General features: G+C 50.2%; 1 protein-coding gene across 1 annotated transcript in view; it reads left to right on the top strand.

Annotated features, from left to right (window-relative positions):
• LOC144175692 (beta-scruin-like) overlaps positions 1–17,487 on the top strand; it is a 106,236-nt gene that overhangs the window by 23,395 nt on the left and 65,354 nt on the right. The window lies entirely within an intron of this gene.

Consider the following 17,487-nt stretch of genomic DNA (forward strand, 5'->3'; position numbering starts at 1 on the left):
GTACTGCACATGCGCCAGCCCCAGCGCGTCTGCCGCGGCTATGACGCAACGTGCCGCGGCTATGACGCAACACAATCCAACACAATCCACTTTAATCCAATCCAATCCGAATCCAATCCAAGCCAAGCCAAGCCAAGCCAAGCCAATCCAATCCATGCCAATCCAATCGAATCCAATCCAATGCCCCTCGCGAGAGAGTGTTCGAATCCAATCCAATGCCCCTCGCGAGAGAGTGTTCGCTATCGCCTCGACTCGACGCGCATGCGCAGTGAGCGTGCGGACTACGGACGCCAACGCGGGTGACATCGTGAGTTACTGAAATGCTCTGCATTTAAAACGCCCGTGTGTACGAGATTTCGGCGCACGTTAAAGGTCCCCAGGTAGTCAAAATTAATCCGCGGCCCTCCACTACGGCGCACCTCGGAGAGCGCCGCGCGTGTCCTTCCTTTTCTTGTCTTCACCTTCGCGCTGCATCGCCCAGTTGTATGTTTACACTATGCTGTAGCGTAATTGGACGCTGATAATGAGCATAAATCCTGATTAGGACACAGTTTAGTCACTGTCTGCGTATAATCCAAGCCTTCCATTTGTTTTGGCAGCCTAACGTCAATTACGCGGCGCAACGTTTTCGCCTCCCTGACCTGGACTTAGGTCGGTGACTGGGCAATAAATGTTTTCTCTCTCTCTCTCCCCTTCCGGCGACGGCAGCCACGGTCTGCCGAGAAACAGTGCGAGCACTGACGGGAGTAGAGCGAACTTTACTGCGCAGGTGCGGCCCTTGCTGACCCAACGTATCGTTTCCTTCGTATCCGCCGTAGTGTCATTGTAGGTGAGTCGCCCGCGTCCCCCTTTCCACACACTATTTGCCGCTGCACCCGATCCCGGCTTCAGGTGAACGCTCGCCCCTGGCTGCCACCATCCTAGTTTTAAGCGCAAAGCAATTCAGGGTCCCGCCTCGTCGTCGCAGCTCGTTCGCTGTGAGCGCGAACACAGGCGGCGCTGCGAAGCGCGCCTCCGTGACGTCAGCTTAGGGATTCTCGCATTTGTCGTCTGCTTCACTCAGGATCGCTCTCCCTGCTGTTTCTTTGCGCTCGGTCAACGTCTGGTGCTTGTCCGCACCAGAATTGGCGTGTGGGTAACTTTTTATCATAATAATAGGCTTAAAATCGCATACACTAGCTCATGGTGTCAATTAAAGTATAGTTTTGGATACCGCTACGGGAGAAACATTGCCGGCTCCACCCATTCCTTGCGAAGCCGGTCCTGTGCGGAGCGGGAAGAGTCGGAGCTAGGCGTCAGCTTCTCATGTAAGCATTCGAACAAAAGGAACAGTCAGCTGCTAATAACCGACAACAGCGAAAATGGAAGACCAAAACAAATTCTGGGCCTTCAGGGCTGTCGGCTTTGGCAGAAGGCATCACGATTCCCGGTAATCATATGTAAGGTAAAACAGTTTTTGCAACCTTGCCGAACGCTCGAACACGTTTTGTCACATCACTTTACGTTGTCAAGGCATGAAAGTTTGCCGACATGCACTATAGACTGCAAAAACAGTAGGTTGAGTTCCAAATAACCCAGTGTGTATATACGCGCGTGCTGATTCTATACCAGGCATCTAACCAGTATGGAGGTTTATTGAGAAAAACGAGTCACGTCTTCGTTAAATTTATAGTAACACATGTATGTTTGTTAAGACCCCGAGGGATATTTCGGAACATTTTGCACAGCCATATCTTCCCGATATTCGGATATGCGTTAAAGGAAAACTGCACTCAAGAGGAGGAGGAGGAGTAAGGGGAGGAGGGGAAAACTTTGTTTAACAATTAAATCGATCTGGTTAGTGGGCCGGGTCCTCAGTCCAGGACAAGAGAGTAAAAGTAATTTTCTTCAAATCGTAGAACGCCATCCCGAGTAGAATAGGATTTGTTCTTCGCGCCTGGAAGGGTTGAAAAGCAATAAAGAGCTACTTAGAATTCTTCGGTTTCGAGTCTTGTAATATATGCAGGTATACTATTTATTACGTTAGTTAGCGAGTATATCATGCCTTCAACACCGTAATCATGTCACCATTGTTCGAGTTGAGAGTCAGTTCGTTATGATAACGATATAATTACGATAGAAATTCGGAGCACAAAAGCCGCCTTCGAGTACTGTGGACCACGTTGTTTAGGGCGCGATCGCGGTGGCGTAGCACAAACCTTCTCATTGTATTTGCATGTGAATAAACAAAGCACGCTGCGGATATGCACCTTCTTGCACGCAGCCGTAATGAAAGCCAATTTGTGAAGAAGGGAATGTATGCCATACAAAATGAAGGAAATATCCACACGACCCTTGTGAGGCTCCCAAACATCCCGAAACCTCCTAATAAGAAGCTGGCGACGGCGCAGAAAAATTAATGCGTTGGGCAGAAAAAAAAAGCAAGAAACATTAATCCGATACAAGAAAACAACGAAAGAAACAGAAGAAAGCCGCTTTATTTCCTGCTTTGCGATGAGCGTGTAGAGGCCGCTGCTTGGTACGTAGTATTAGACTTTTGAGTCTTCATAGGAGCATCTCAAAAATACTGCAGGGAAGCCTACGCATTTTGAATACTTATCGAGAAGCTCTGATCGCTGATCCTCGCGAATAAGCAAGAAAGGGCGAGTTACACACGACCTTCTGACCGATACTCTGAAGAAAGTTGTTCTCTATCTCTTCGTGTGTTGCAAACTTGTGGGGGATACAGCTTCAAATTATTCAGATGCGTCAGAAGCTGGCAAAATAACTGAGTCGCTAGAAATACGCTTTTTAACGCACTACAGCAACGAAGCGGGCGATTTCTAGCCCAGGCACTGTTGCCCCTCACAAGCGGAGTGTAGCAGACGACAGCGGCACGAATCCCTAAGCCGACGTCAGAGCCAGGGGGCGCCACTCAAAGATCTCACCGCCAATACGCCTCGAGCACGGTGTAGGAAGGAGAGGTGACTCAACGCGGCGAGCGAGCGCGGCGAAACTTGGTTCGGCGCGGACGTACGCGCTCGTAGGTGGCGCTACTCGAACGAGGGCCATGCACTGCGGGTTTTCGGTAGCCACAGTGGCCACGGGCATGGAAACGCGCCTCGTACTGCGCCGTATAGAACGCGCGCTTGGATTTCAGTGGCATGAATTTATGGTCGCTTCAAACGAAAATACCCTTTCGAAAGAACAGAGGTTCTTAGGGACGTCTCGGGTTAGTATGTGAATTTTAAGGCCGAAGCGCATGCACGCTATTTGGGGCGCGACAGCGACCGTAGCTTCTACACTTCTTTGCGAAGACACAGCCACCTCTGCGAGTAATTTAAACAGCAGTATGGGCAAAAAAATGTTGCGGTGCACGGTGACGGTGCACGGTGCACGGTGCACGGTGAAAAATGTTGCGGTCACGTTGACTACGGCATACGAAGGCAATTTGAATTTCGCTGAACTCGGGCACACATGAATCAAATATCTATTTTAGTTTTGCGTTGTTACTTTTTGCAACGTGTTTTTACAAGCTTAATAAGCTTTTTCGAACATATATGCATGTCTATTGCACTGTTTTACACAAAATGTCCCCAACAAGAAATATTGAGGAAATCACACACCATCAAACAGCAAACTCTATTTAGGACGCTTGTGCCCATCAAACACCAAACTCTGTTTAGGGCGCTTCCAAATTTTCCAACTTTTGATTCATAAACACAATAAACCCGCCGCAGTCTTTGCTAACTATACGAATAAATCGGGACGGAAGCGTGCAGCAAGATATAATTTTTTATCACTTTGCGGAGTCCCTGCGATAACGGCTGCGTAAATGAGTGCCACCGCACGGGGAAAGGAACCTGTGATTTTATAAAGTAATGACGAAGACGTTGCAATTTCTAGGTATTCTGTGTTTGTGTGCGTTGCTTACGTGCCTTCCATAATGCATTGCTAATAATGCATAAGTACTTGCGTTATCAGAAGAAAGCAACGCACACAAACACAGAATACCTAGAAATTGCAACGTCTTCGTCATTACTTTATAAAATCACAGGTTCCTTTCCCCGTGCGGTGGCACTCATTTACGCAGCCATTATCCCAGGGACTCCGCAAAGTGATAAAAAAAATTTCTGATCTCACTGATTTTGGAAAAAAAAACAGGGGATAAGAAGTCATCAAAAACGCGTGAAAAACACAATGATACTTTCACTGATTTGTTACATAAGATATTGGTGATAATAAGTCACTAAAAAACGAAATAATGAACAATTATGTTGTTTAAGTGCTACAAATATCTCAGCCAATATTTAATACATAAACAATGTTATTTTTTCTAGCAAGGCTACAAAACCATCGCCTTGCCTAAAATAACGCAGAATCGCGAACAAGAACATCTGTAATAAACAGGTACGAATTGCGTGCTTGCAACCACCCCGTAAACAACGCGCTCCGCCTAAGCGCTTGCCGAAATTCGTCTTTGTGCCGAAACACCCGTACGTATCCCGAAAGGTCCGTGTCCCGAAACGCCCGTGTCCCGAAACGACCGTGTCCCGAAACGACCGTGTCCCGAAAAGACCGTACCGAAACGCCCCGTACCGAAACCTCATGTACCGAAAAGACCGGAGCCGTCCTAGCACGCACCGTTTGCGGCTCGCATGGCCCCGATACTCCCAGCGCCCTCTGGTAGAAAGAAGGCGAACCCGAACAAGTTCTCCATGGAGCTGCTCTGCTGCGCCACCGAGGCGATCAGTCACCTCTCCTTCCTACCATAGAGTTTCTTAGTAAGTATACTGTAAGAAACTCTATGCTTCCTACACCGTGGCCTCGAGCTTCGCGATCGCTGCGCCGCCTGCCACCGCTTCTCCGCAGCGTTGACGGGATTTGCGCTGCGTGGCTGATAGGGGCTCGTGCAGAGTTTTGGTTCTATTTCGTTTCTTTTCACATTTCCGCGCCCTAAAAAAACTTGTTATGGTGACGTCTATAGGCAAAGAGTACGTTTAGGTCCTTTAAGGAGCAGCTGCGTCTTCGTAGAGTACGCGATCGCCCGCAAGAGCTACCCGGGGACGCGGTTCTGCGCGCTTCGTCGCCGCTCTTCCGAGCGTCGGCGACGGCAGCAACATATCACTCATGTCACCTCCAAAACATCAGGCACAAATGAATTCTACTGACGCCTCGTTTAAACCTGATACTGGCAGAATGAGAGGTTGGCTTCATTTTGCAGCGTGGACAACGAATGCGGCTTCGTTTCACATATATACGACGCAGAAAAATTTGTTTCGGGGATGTTATTACCCAATCCCGGACAATAACTTACGCCTTTTATAAGAACATAAACAACGCGAAAATGTAAACTATATTCCAAGTGTGTGCGTCGTTAAATATGTGCTCACACACGCCATATATCAAGAACCAGGGAAAGTAATCAATGAAACCACGGAAAAATAAATGCTGTGCAAGTGCGGAATTAAGAAACATAATAGCTTTAAGGGAAATGAAAAAAAAAAACAGTGCAGCTTCAGACATGCTAAAGCCGTTCGTCTAAACTTAAGCCAGGTAGGTTTCACTGGACCAACTATACGCGGAATGCACTACTATTTCGCGAGACATCGGGGGGGGGGGGGGGGGGTGGAGGAGAACGCTGTGTACAAATGCGGAGCGGAATCAAGCAATGAACGTTTTAGTAATCCCACACACAAATCTCGCGTTCACTTTCCTTTTGTTTTTCTACTTCAAGGAAGAGCTGATCGTACGGCGGACGCATTTTTGGAAGTATACAGGGTAGGCTCTTCAACAAGCGGTGAAAGGTGTCGTTGGAAGAGTGTGGTATGGGATAAAACCCTCTGATTTCAGTTTCTGGTTTTTTCTGCAGGCTCCGTGTGCCACATGACGATATTTCGAAGAAGCATTTATTCGCGGACGCGGATTATATTGTAAGCCCGTCTCCGCGCAGCTCGCAGAGGATATATGTAGCAGATGAATGTCTGCGGGCCCTCACCTCACGACAAGACGACCTGATCCCCGAGTATAATTATGCATTGTCCATCGTACTTTTGTTGAGTATTCCCGAAATTAAGACAGACTGGCTTGTAAATGGTGGTGATCAATATCTGAGGTATAATATTGGCAAACGTAACTGGCGTGCTGTCAGGTATGAGTGCTCCGCTGATTATGTAAGCGCACAAAACCGATTTAAATCGTAGTGTATAGCCGTAGCATGAACATCTGAGGAACCGGTGGTTACGGAGACACGGCTAGTAAATTCAGGTCAATGTAACTACAATCGGCTCCATCATACGCCGGTTCCGCGACGCTGGCCTGTGACACATACCTGGCGCTTATACAGACCGAATATACCACACTAACATCGCGTCAGAAACATTTACACTCTCGTAAACACATCCCATTTGCGAACAGAGTGACTGCTCTACATAAACATAGATTTCAAACGCCCGCAAACGATAAATCTCAGTCTTGAACGTACCGCAAAAGCAGCGGCGGCACTGGGGAGCGGGGCGCGGACTCCCGCGGCTGCTTTCGAAACGGGCCGCTAGGGGTATTTCAGTGGCGCCCCTACAGGCCGCGCTCGAGGCGTATAGGCTCCGGACAGCGAAGTTTGCCGCGCGAGCGCAGCGAGACACGCGCAACTCCGGGCCGGTCCCGCCGCGCCGACCGCCTTCAGCGCCAGTGAACGCAACTTAGCGAAAAACGTTTGTTATAACGTTATTTGCGCGTATATGTACTACATAGTGCCACAAAGTCATGCAAAATGTTATGAAGTCAGGGGAAGCCTCCAAATAAAACGGGGCACTGATAAAATGCTGTCGCCTCGCTGCCGAGCCGTAGGCTAGCACAACTGGGAAGCATGTGTTCAAGGCTTTGCATTCTCCCGCTGATTCTTCTTCTCTGTTTTTTTTTTCGCAGATACCGAGCATGGTTACTGAATCTTGAAAGGCCCACATTAAGTGAGCGGATTACATGCTGCCGTGGTGTACGATCAGCTTGTTAGTAGGCTGGTTAGCAGGCGGTCAATACGCGCTCTGAATTTGGTAACAAAGAGGGCCCCCAAGCACAGTTATAGCATTGTAGCTTTATCACCCAGCGGTTCTACTCTGCTTCATCTAATATTCCCCGTGCTTACACCGCCGAATTCAATACATATAACCACATATGGGGCGCGGACACTTATAGGCGTTAATGTTCCCAAATGTTTCGCGAGCATTTGGATAGCATAAAATCACCCCCTCTTCTTGCAAAATAAACAATGAAATTGTTGTCTATGTCATGTGTCAGGGCACCCCCCAAAAGGGGATGCATGAAAACCCCCAAAAATGAGGAAAAAGAACAAAGCAACGAGAATTTTGAAGTGCGCGCCAAGAGAGCGCCAATCAGCAAGCGCCAGCGCCGACGCACCAAGGAATCCTGGGAAAAGGTGGCAGCACACTGGTCGGCCAATCAGGGAAGGCCACGCAGATGACAAGTGGCGAGATGGCCATATAAGGACAGGGAGGAAGCAAGAAGCCAATGGGAGTGCGCCACGGGAGAGCCCAGAGGGTATAAAAGCGGGGCGCACAAGGAGAAGGGGGAGGCAAGAAACAGAAGACAACCAGGAGGCGGCCGGAGCACGTGCGCTTCAACGAACGAGCCAGGGGGACGCGGCCAGGCCATCGACCACGCCATCTGAGCCTGGGCGGGAGCGGGCCGACTGCGCATCGGCACCGTCATCCTCGGTGCACCACGAACCTGTCTTCGTGGCCCCAGCGGCATCGGTCGGGCACCAGCGGCCAGCGTCCACGCTCCGTCGACGTTCGTCTCGACGGCCCCGAAAGGCGACGTTCGTGCCAAGCCTACCTGAGACCTCCAGCGGCAGCGGCTACCAGGGGGTAGCCACCGAGGAAGCGCGCCGCCGAAGGGATGACCGCGCGCGTCGAACGCCGGCATCAAGGACATCCAGCGGGAGCGGCTACCAGGAAGTAGCCGCAGAGGAAACGTCAGGACGCGCGGAGCCCACGCCGTCCAAGTAGTGACCGCGCGCATCGAACGCCGGCACCTAAGCGAGAGGAGGACGGCTACCACCGGGTCGCGGCCACGCAACGGGTGCGACACGTCAGCGCCGACGACAGCGGGGTAGGCCAGTCCATTAGGGACATATTCGTAGGATACAACTAGGGAGTTGTAGTGAGAAAGAGATCAAGTAGGACTTGACGTAATGAGTGAATTTAGACTGAAGGTGTAGGACGGTATTGTAGAGACTGTTGAGTTTTGATTTGAATTGTATATTGCGCTGTGAAGTTAGGGGTTTGTATGAGTTGTGTTTTGGGTTAGTTAGAGATGTGGGTGTTTATCGTTTGTGTGTAGTTTAATCATTGAGTGCTTTACGTGAGGGTTTTTTTTGTGTGTACATTAAATGTGTGTTATGTCGAACTCACCAACGGCCTCCCCGTGTCCATTGCTCCGAGCTGGTTAAGACCACCCCACCATCCGTTCACGTGACAGTCTAAGCCACTGAAAAGCAAGAAAAATAGAGCTAAGACGTGCCACAATCAAAGTTGGAACAATATGTACACAGGAAAAAAAATTTCGCGTTCGGGGAGGAGGAGGAGGACAAACTTTATTTATCCCATCCGTTGTGATTGCGGTCACTCCGGACCAGTGAGGGGTGTACTCAGGGAACTAAATGTTTTCTCCCGTGACTTTTGTTGCAAAAGTGTTGACGGTAATAAAAGCGCTACTATTCCTTCCTAACGGAGGTCTCCTGCCGAACCCGTTGGCGTGGAGAGAAAAAAAAATGCCCGAATATGAATATTCCGTAATTTATTCCGATACGCCTATTAGATGTTCTGCTTACCCCTCCCCCATCCCATCCCTGCCCAAAGGAATTTCTTGTGATAGCCTTCTCGTGATAGATTCTTTTTTGGGGGCATGTTTACATATATGCAACTAACGTACTGGGCTACAACTGGAAGCCCAAAAGTTTCTCGGCGAAGCGGGCACTTATTAACGTCCGCACTTTCGCTATACCTCAACAAACGTGAATTTTATACTGTTACATGTATGGGGCATCACATTCGGATCAAAGACATATATATGTAACTCCCGTGTGGTTTAGTTAGTATCTGCAGTCGCATGCAAGTGCACTCACATGAATGGAATACCCCGCGCGGAAACATCGCGCAACGTCTGATATATTTGCAGGCAAAGCCTCCTCTTTTGTGGAGTGAACAATATAAATTACGTTTTTTTTTTGTTTTTTGAAGGGAAACATGCTGATCTTGAGAAAGGTTTGCCCAGCAGGCAGGAAGCGTTTCTCTTCTGGGCATCACGGCTATGCGGCCTTTATATGCCTTCTCATACCGAGTTCGACCGAATAAATCCTTCTCCATTCACATGCACTATGTGGCAGGATTACTTTACAATCTCTTACTTCGTTTTAAGCCCAAAAGGGGCGACTAATATGCTTAATCCGCGCTGCAAAAAGAAGAGCGCCCCCGAGCGGCTTGCGGGGACCGACCCAGTGTTGCGCATACTGCCGAAGGGGGCGCTGGGTGCCGCGGGCTCCGTGTCGCCCTCTGGGCGCTGTCCGGAGCCTATACGCCTCGAGCGCGGCCTGTAGGGGCGCCACTGAAGTCCCCCTAGCGGCCCGTTTCGAAAGCAGGCGCGGGAGTCCGCGCCCCGCTCCCCAGTGCCGCCGCTGCTTTTGCGGCACGTTCACGACTGAGATTTACCGTTTGTGGGCGTTTTAAATTCATGTTTGTGTGGAGCAGTCACTCTGTTCGCAAATGGGGTGTGTTTACGAGAGTGTAAATGTTTCCGACGCGATCTTAGTGTGGTATTTTCGGTCTGTATAAGCGCCAGGTGTGTGTCACAAGCCAGCGTCGCGGAACCGGCGTATGATGGAGCCGATTGTAGTTACACTGACCTGGATTTACTAGCCGTGTCTCCGTAACCACCGGTTCCTCAGATGTTCATGCTACGGCTATACACTACGATTTAAATCGGTTTTGTGCGCTTACATAATCAGCGGAGCACTGATACCTGACAGCACACCAATTACGTACGTTTGCCAATATTATACTTCAGATATTGATCACCACCATTTACAAGCCAGTCTGTGTTAATTTCGGGAATATTCAACAAAAGTACGATGGACAATGCATAATTATACTCGGGGATTAGCACACGACAGAGTCGTCTTCTCGTGAGGTGCGCGCCCGCACACCTTCATTTGCTACATATATCCTCTGCGAGCAGCGCGAAGACGGGCTTACAATATAGTCCGCGTCCGCGACTAAATGCTTCTTCGAAATATCGTCATATGGCACAGGGAGCCTGCAGAATAAACCAGAAACTGAAATCAGAGGGCCTTATCACGTACCACACTCTTCCAACGACACATTTCATCGCTTGTTGAACAGCCTACCCTGTATACTTCCAAAAATGCGTCCGCCGTACGATCAGCTCTTCGTTGAAGTAGAAAAACAAAAGGAAAGTGAACGCGAGATTTATGTGTGGGATTACTAAAACGTTCATTGCTTGATTCCGCTCCGCATTTGTACACGGCGTCCTCCTCCCCCCCCCCCCCCCCCCGCCCACCGATTTCTCGCGAAATAGCAGTGAATTTCGCGTATAGTTGGTCTAGTGAAACCTACCTGGCTTAAGTTTAGACGAACGTCTTAAGCATGCCAGAAGCTGCACTGTTTTTTTTTTTCGTTCCGTTAGAGCTATTATGTTTCTAAATTCCGCATTGGCACAGCATTTATTTTTCTGTGGTTTCATTTCCTTGGTTCTTGCTATATGGCGTGTGTGGGCACATATTTAACGACGCACAGGCTTGGAATATACTTTACATTTTCGCATGGTTTATATTCTTATAAAAGGCATAAGTTATTGTCCGGGATTGGGTAATCACATTCCCGAAACATATTTTTCTGCGGCGTATATATATGCGAAACGAAGCCGCATTCGTTGTCGTAGCTGCAAAATGAAGCCAACCTCTCATTGTGCCAGTATCAGGTCTAAACGAGGCGTCAGTAGAATTCATTTGTGCCTCATGTTTTGGAGGTGACATGGGTGTTATGTTGCTGCCGTCGCCGACGCCCGGAAGAGCGGCGACGAAGCGCGCAGAATCGCGTTCCCGGGTAGCTCTTGCAGGCGTACGCGTACTCTACGAAGACGCAGCTGCTTTTTAAGTGACCTAAACGTACTCTTTGCCTATAGTCGTCACCATAACAAGTTTTTTTTAGGGCGCGGAAAGGCGAAAAGAAGCGAAATAGAACCAAAACACTGCACGAGCCCCTATCAGTCACGGAGCGCAAATCCCGTCAACGCCGCGGAGAAGCGGCGGCAGGCGGCGCAGCGATCGCGAAGCTCGAGGCGTATACGCCTCGAGCGCGGCCTGTAGGGGCGCCACTGAAATCCCCCTAGCGGCCCGTTTCGAAAGCAGGCGCGGGAGTCCCCGGCCCGCTCCGCCCTGTCGCCGTTGCTTTTGGGGTTCGTTCAAGACAGCGATTTACCGATTGTCCGCGTTCGAAATACGGAATAACGTGGAGCAGGCACTCTGTTTGGAAGCGTGGTGTGTTCACGAGAGTATAAACTTTTATCACGCGATCTTAGTGAGATCTATATGATCGCCGGGCGTGTGTCACAGTCCGGCGTCCCGAAGCCAGCATTTGCATGCAGCTGGTTGCAATTCCGCTGCCCTGAAATTTAGTGGCAGTGTCTCCGTAAGCAGTGTTTCCTCCGATGGTCATGTTGCGGCCATACACACTATGATTTCAATCAACTTTGTACACTTACAAAATCCAGCGGAGCACTCATACCTGCCAGCACGCAAGTTACGCCTGCCGATATCACATATCAGATATTGATCAGTACCATGAACAAGCCAATGCGGCATAAATTTCACAAACATTGTACCAAAGAAGTACGATGGATAATGCAAAATTACACTCCGGAGTCAGCACACGACGACAAATTTAATGCTGGGTCGTCTTGTCCCGAGGTCAGCGCTCGCAAAGATTCATCTGTTACATTTATCCTCCACGAGAAGCGCGAATATGGGCTTATAGAGTAATCCGCGACCGTGACCAAACTCTTCTTCGAAACATCGTCATATGACACAGGGAGACTGCAGAATCTAGCATAAACCGAAATCAGAGACCCTTATCAGATACGACACTCTTCCAACGAGCCTGTGTGTGCGAGATTTCGGCGCAGGTTAAGGATCTCCAGGTGGTCAAAATTAATCCGGAGCCCTCCACTACGGCGTGCCTCACCGTCTCCGTTGCGTCGGCGCGTTAAACCCTGCAATCAATCAATCAACTCTTCCAACGAAACCTCGTATCGCTTGTGAACTGCCTACTCTGTATTCTTCAAAAAATGAATCCGCCGAGTGATCAGCCGTTCGTTGAAGGCGGAAAACAAACGAAAAGTGAACACGCAGCTTGTGGTGTGTGTGTGATTACTAAAACGTTCATTCGTTAATTTCGCTCCGCATTTGTAAACAACGATAGTTGAGCGTCCTCCTCCTCACCCCCCCCCCCCCCGTGTCTAGCGAAATATCAGTGCATTTCGCATCTAGTCGGTCTGGTGAATACTACCTTGCTCAAACAAACGTCTTTAGCATTCCAGAAGCTGCACTCGGTTTTTTTTTTTATTCCCGTACGACTATTCTATTTATTCCTGACTTGCAGACCATTCATTTTCCCGTGGTTTCATTAACATATACCTTGGTTCTTACTATAAGGCATGGGTGGGCACATATCTGACAATGCACAGCCTTTGAGTGTACCTAACATTTTCGCGTGGCTTATATTCCCATAAAAGGCACAAGTTTTTGTCAGCTATTGGGTTATCACATTCCCGAAACATATTTTTCTACGACGTACATATTCGAAGCAAAGCCGCATTTGTTGACTGCGCTGCAAAACGAACCAACCTCTTACAGTGCCAATATCAGGTCTAAACGAGGCGACAATAAATAGAATTCACTTGTGGTGACGTGTTCGAAGGTGACAGCGGTGATATGCTGCTGCCGTCGCCGACGCCCGCAAGGGCGGCCAAGAAGCGCGAAATACCGCCTCCCCGGGTAGCTCTTGTTGGCGTTAGAGCGCTCTACCAAGACGCAGCTGTTTCTTTTAAGTGCCCTAAACGTGCAGTTAGCTTACAGACGTCACCATAACAAGTTGTTTAGTGCGCGAAAAGGCAAAGAGAAGTGAAAGAGAACCAAAACACTGCATGACCACCTATCAGCCACGCAGTGCTAATCCCGCAAACGCCGCGGAGAAGCGGCGGCAGGCGGAGCAGCGATCGCGAATCTCGAGGCGTATAGTACAGTGGCTACTATTCTAGCCACTGTACCTATAGCCACTGCCGCAATCAGGCCCACGGCGTCTTCGAAAGCCAAGCGGTTTATATAGACATAAGCGTTCGGAACTCCTCAACCGCTGGCGCTCGTCACACATCTCCCCGTTGTTTAGGGCAGAGAAAGCTGCAGGAACATTTGAGGCAAAATCTTTGCAAATAACCGGCAGGCCCCACGTCCATTTAGTTAGGAACGGCCGTTGGGTTGGTTTTTACGATACTAAGCGAAAAAAGTGGCCGCCAAAAAACAGCGCGTTCTAAAGTCCGCAGTTAGGCTCCGGCACGTGCGAGGTGAAAGCAAGCACAAAAAGAACGGAACTCCTGGCAGAGAGCTCGCTAGCACTGTGAAGACGGTAAAGTTGAATTGCGTTGGACAAAACATTTGTTCAATTCATCTAGATGGGAGTGATTAAGGAGGGGGGGGGGGCGTGAAAGGTGATAGTAACGAGCCGATAACGGCACCACAGCGTGGCGGATTAATCCCTGCTGTGCACTTCTGACCGCTTTCACGCTGATTGGAACTGCTTCAATTTTTGGTTCTCGGCGACGACGTGTTCCCGCGAACGCAATATTGGATGGTTAGCGCACGCGGAAAGTCGCTGTAAGAGCCTACTAACGCTCTTGCGTTAAAAGCTGCCTGTTCACGTGGCTCGCAGCAGCAGAAGGAAGGGGGTATTTCCTTCGCGGGCGCAGGTGACAGAGAGAGAGAAATAACTTTATTATGTTTGTTGGGTAGTTGGACGTTGTCCAGGGCTCCAGTCTCCAAGGCGCCGGTGGCTGCTCTGGCGATCGTTCGGCACTGCTCGTCGTAGTCGGCGCTAGACAGTGCCTCACTCGACTGCTCCTCTGTTAGAGGGTGTTTGTGAATTTTGTGGCACCCTGCTGCCGTATGGTAGAGGGTGGCTACTTGGTTGCACTTGGGGCACAGCTTCGGGTATTGGGTTGGGTACAGTTTGTGTAGACGGGAGAGGTGAGGGAAGGTGTTCGTTTGGATTGAGCGGAGTGCTGTTTGATCCTGTCGTTGCAACTTGGGATGAGGATGTGGGAATTTAATTCGGGTTGCTTTGTAGTAGCTTAGAATTTCGGAATATATGGGCATAACAGGAACAGGAAACTCTGCTTGGAGGCTGTCAGCTCGGAGAAGGGAGGTGCAAGCCCAGGCGTGAGCCTGTTGATTGCCCTCTAGAGTTTCATGGCCAGGGGACCATATGATTTTGATTGGATTATTTGATTTGTAGCCGATTGCTAATCTGTGGGCTGTTTTGCCGATGCGCCCTCTCGCCCACTGCCTGCAGGCGTTTTGGGAGTCAGAAACAATGTTAATTCGTGCATCCTGCTGACCTGAAATGATAGCTAGAGCGATTGCCGCTTCTTCTGCTTCAATAGGTGATGATGTCCGCACGCTAGCAGTTATGGTAGGTTGCTGAACTGGGCTGTGCGCACAGATGGCGGCTATGCCACCGGTACTCGCAAATTGTATGGCAGCATCTGTGTACCACGTGTACGATGGATTCCCGCATATTCTTTCGATATTACAGCATCTGTCCAAGCTTCTGCCGCAGTGGAGTGTAGGGTTCATGTTTTTATATGGGTGCTACTTTCAGGGCCCTGGATATGCAATCAGGAACTCGTGGGTGGTTGCGTGCATGGTGTCATGTACACGGTAGCCCAGTCGCTTTACGGTTACCCTGCCAGTGTGGCTGGTTTTTAACCTCTGAAACTGGCCTATTCTATGTGCCTCGAGTATTTCTTCAACTGTATTGCTAATTCCGAGTTCATTTAATATCTGTGTCGACGTCCTTTGGGGTAATCCTAGCACCATTTCGATTGCCTTCTTAAGTACTGCGTTGAGTGTTTTGATGTTAGTGGCTGTTAAACATAAGTACGGAGCTGAGTATGAGTATGCGACTCGTGAAATTATGAGAGCGTTGACAATTTTTAGAATGTCCCCTTCTTTCATCCCGTGTCTTCTGTTGGTTACTCGGTTGATCATTTGTAGTGTTTGTTCTATTTGTTTCATTAAATGGTTTAGGGCTGTTCCGCAGCCATTGTCCTGCTGTAGTCTTACCCCAGCACTTTTAGTGTCTTTACTGTTGGGATAGGCTTCCCGTCTATGTTGATTTTCATCGGAGTGGGTGGTACGCATGTTTTTCCCGGTGTTCTTTTTAGGTTTTGGAGTAACTCTGATTTTTCCACCGAGCATTGTATTCCGCACTGGTAGGCATGCTTTTGCACGGCCGTTGCTGCTGTTTGTAGGGCTTCTTGCTTTTCTTCGTCTGGCCCCGTGGTTGTCCATATGGTTATATCGTCGGCGTATATTGCATGACTGATATTGGGGATTTTGTTTAAGGTTTCTGGAAGCTTGTGCATTGCTACGTTAAAAAGCATTGGAGATATCACCGAGCCCTGTGGTGTGCCTTTATTCGGTGCTTTGTGTGTGTCTGTGCGTATATCCCCAATTCCTATCGTGGCCGTCCGGTCCTCTAAGAAATAACACACATAGTTAAATATTCTAACTCCGCAGTTTAGGTCGTTAAAGTTGGATAAAACTGTTTGGTGGGTGATATTGTCGAATGCGCCTTTTAAATCAAGAGCCATGATGACCGCTTGATTTACACAAGAAGCTGCATCTAAAACTCGTTCCTTTATTTGGAGTAAAATATCCTGGGTTGACAACTTTGGCCTAAAACCGTATGTTGTGGTAGGGAAGAGATGGTTAGCCTCTATGTAGTTCTGCAGTCTATCCAGGACTACATGTTCCATTATCTTACCTACACAGGAGGTTAGCGATATTGGCCTCATGTTGCCTATTGACAATGTTTTGCTCCACAAGGGGAGAACGTGGCGGTTGCTCCGTCACCTCCTGGACGAGACCGGCACCAAGGGTTACCAGCAGCATCGCCTCGCGCAAGTCATGCACACGACCACCAAAGCGCTGGGAAGGGAAGAGACATGCAGGCGCATCGACGCGAAGTAACTCCCGAGCACCCCCAGCGAACGCCACGGAGAGTACGCGGGCGCAGACAATCCCGTTCTCGACCGCGACATCGAGGAGTGGGAGGCAGGGCCGTGCTGCAGACCATCAACTGCAAGTCGGCGGCCGGGCCGGACCGGGTGACGAACAAGGCCCTGCGGAACCTCGGCGACGGGGCCATCGCATCCCTGACGAGGTACTTCAATCGTTGCTGGCGAGCGGGAGCGCTGCCGCGCCAGTGGAAGACGGCGAGAACGGTGCTGATACCGAAGCCGGGCAAGCCGCCCAACATCGAGAATCTGCGCCCGATATCCCTAACGTCGTGCGTGGGGAAAATTCTCGAACACGTGCTGAACAACAAATGGCAACGCTACCTCGAGACGGAAGGGCTATATACCCGACACCATGTTGGGTTTCCGAGAGAGGCTCAGCACTCAAGACGCCATGATCCAGCTACAACACGACATCCTGGACACGTCCGTCCGCACCCAAGACAATAGGGCCGTGCTTGGGCTGGACTTGCAGAGCGCGTTCGACAAAGTCAAGCATTCCGCCATCCTGGAACAGGTCGGCAGGCTCGGCCTGGGCAGAAGATCCTACAACTACATCCGAGACTTTCTCTCGGAGCGGACCGTCGAAATACACGCGGGAGACCTCCAGCTGCCGCCGAAGAAGCTCGGGAGCACGGGAACCCCTCAGGGCTCGGTGATATCGCCGCTGCTTTTCAACCTCGTGATGATCGGGGTGGCGCGCAGACTCTCGGGGATCCCACAGGTCCGCCACACCATCTACGCGGACGACATCACGCTGTGGGTCCCCGGGCAACGGCCACATCGAAGACGGGCTGCAGACGGCGGTGGACGCCATCGAAGACCACCTCGACGGTACGGGCCTGCGGTGATCGCCGCAAAAGTCGGAGCTGCTGATCGTCCCGCCGCCGAGCAAGTACCGCAAGAGGGAGGCCGAGGACTCGGCGAACATCAGAATCAGAACGAGGGACGGCGCCGTCATCCCCAGGGTAGCCACGCTCCGGGTCCTCGGCATGTACCTCGAGGCCAGCAGAAGTAACAAGACCACGGTCGACCGCCTCGTCACCAACATCGGCGCGGCGGCCAGACTCGTCCGACGTGTGGCGACGCGGCACAGCGGAATGAAGGAGGCCAGCCTCCTCC

This window comes from Haemaphysalis longicornis, unplaced genomic scaffold (genome assembly GCF_048455015.1).
Source record: "Haemaphysalis longicornis isolate Haplotype H1 unplaced genomic scaffold, Haemaphysalis longicornis Haplotype H1 scaffold_3, whole genome shotgun sequence".
Taxonomy (NCBI): domain Eukaryota; kingdom Metazoa; phylum Arthropoda; class Arachnida; order Ixodida; family Ixodidae; genus Haemaphysalis; species Haemaphysalis longicornis.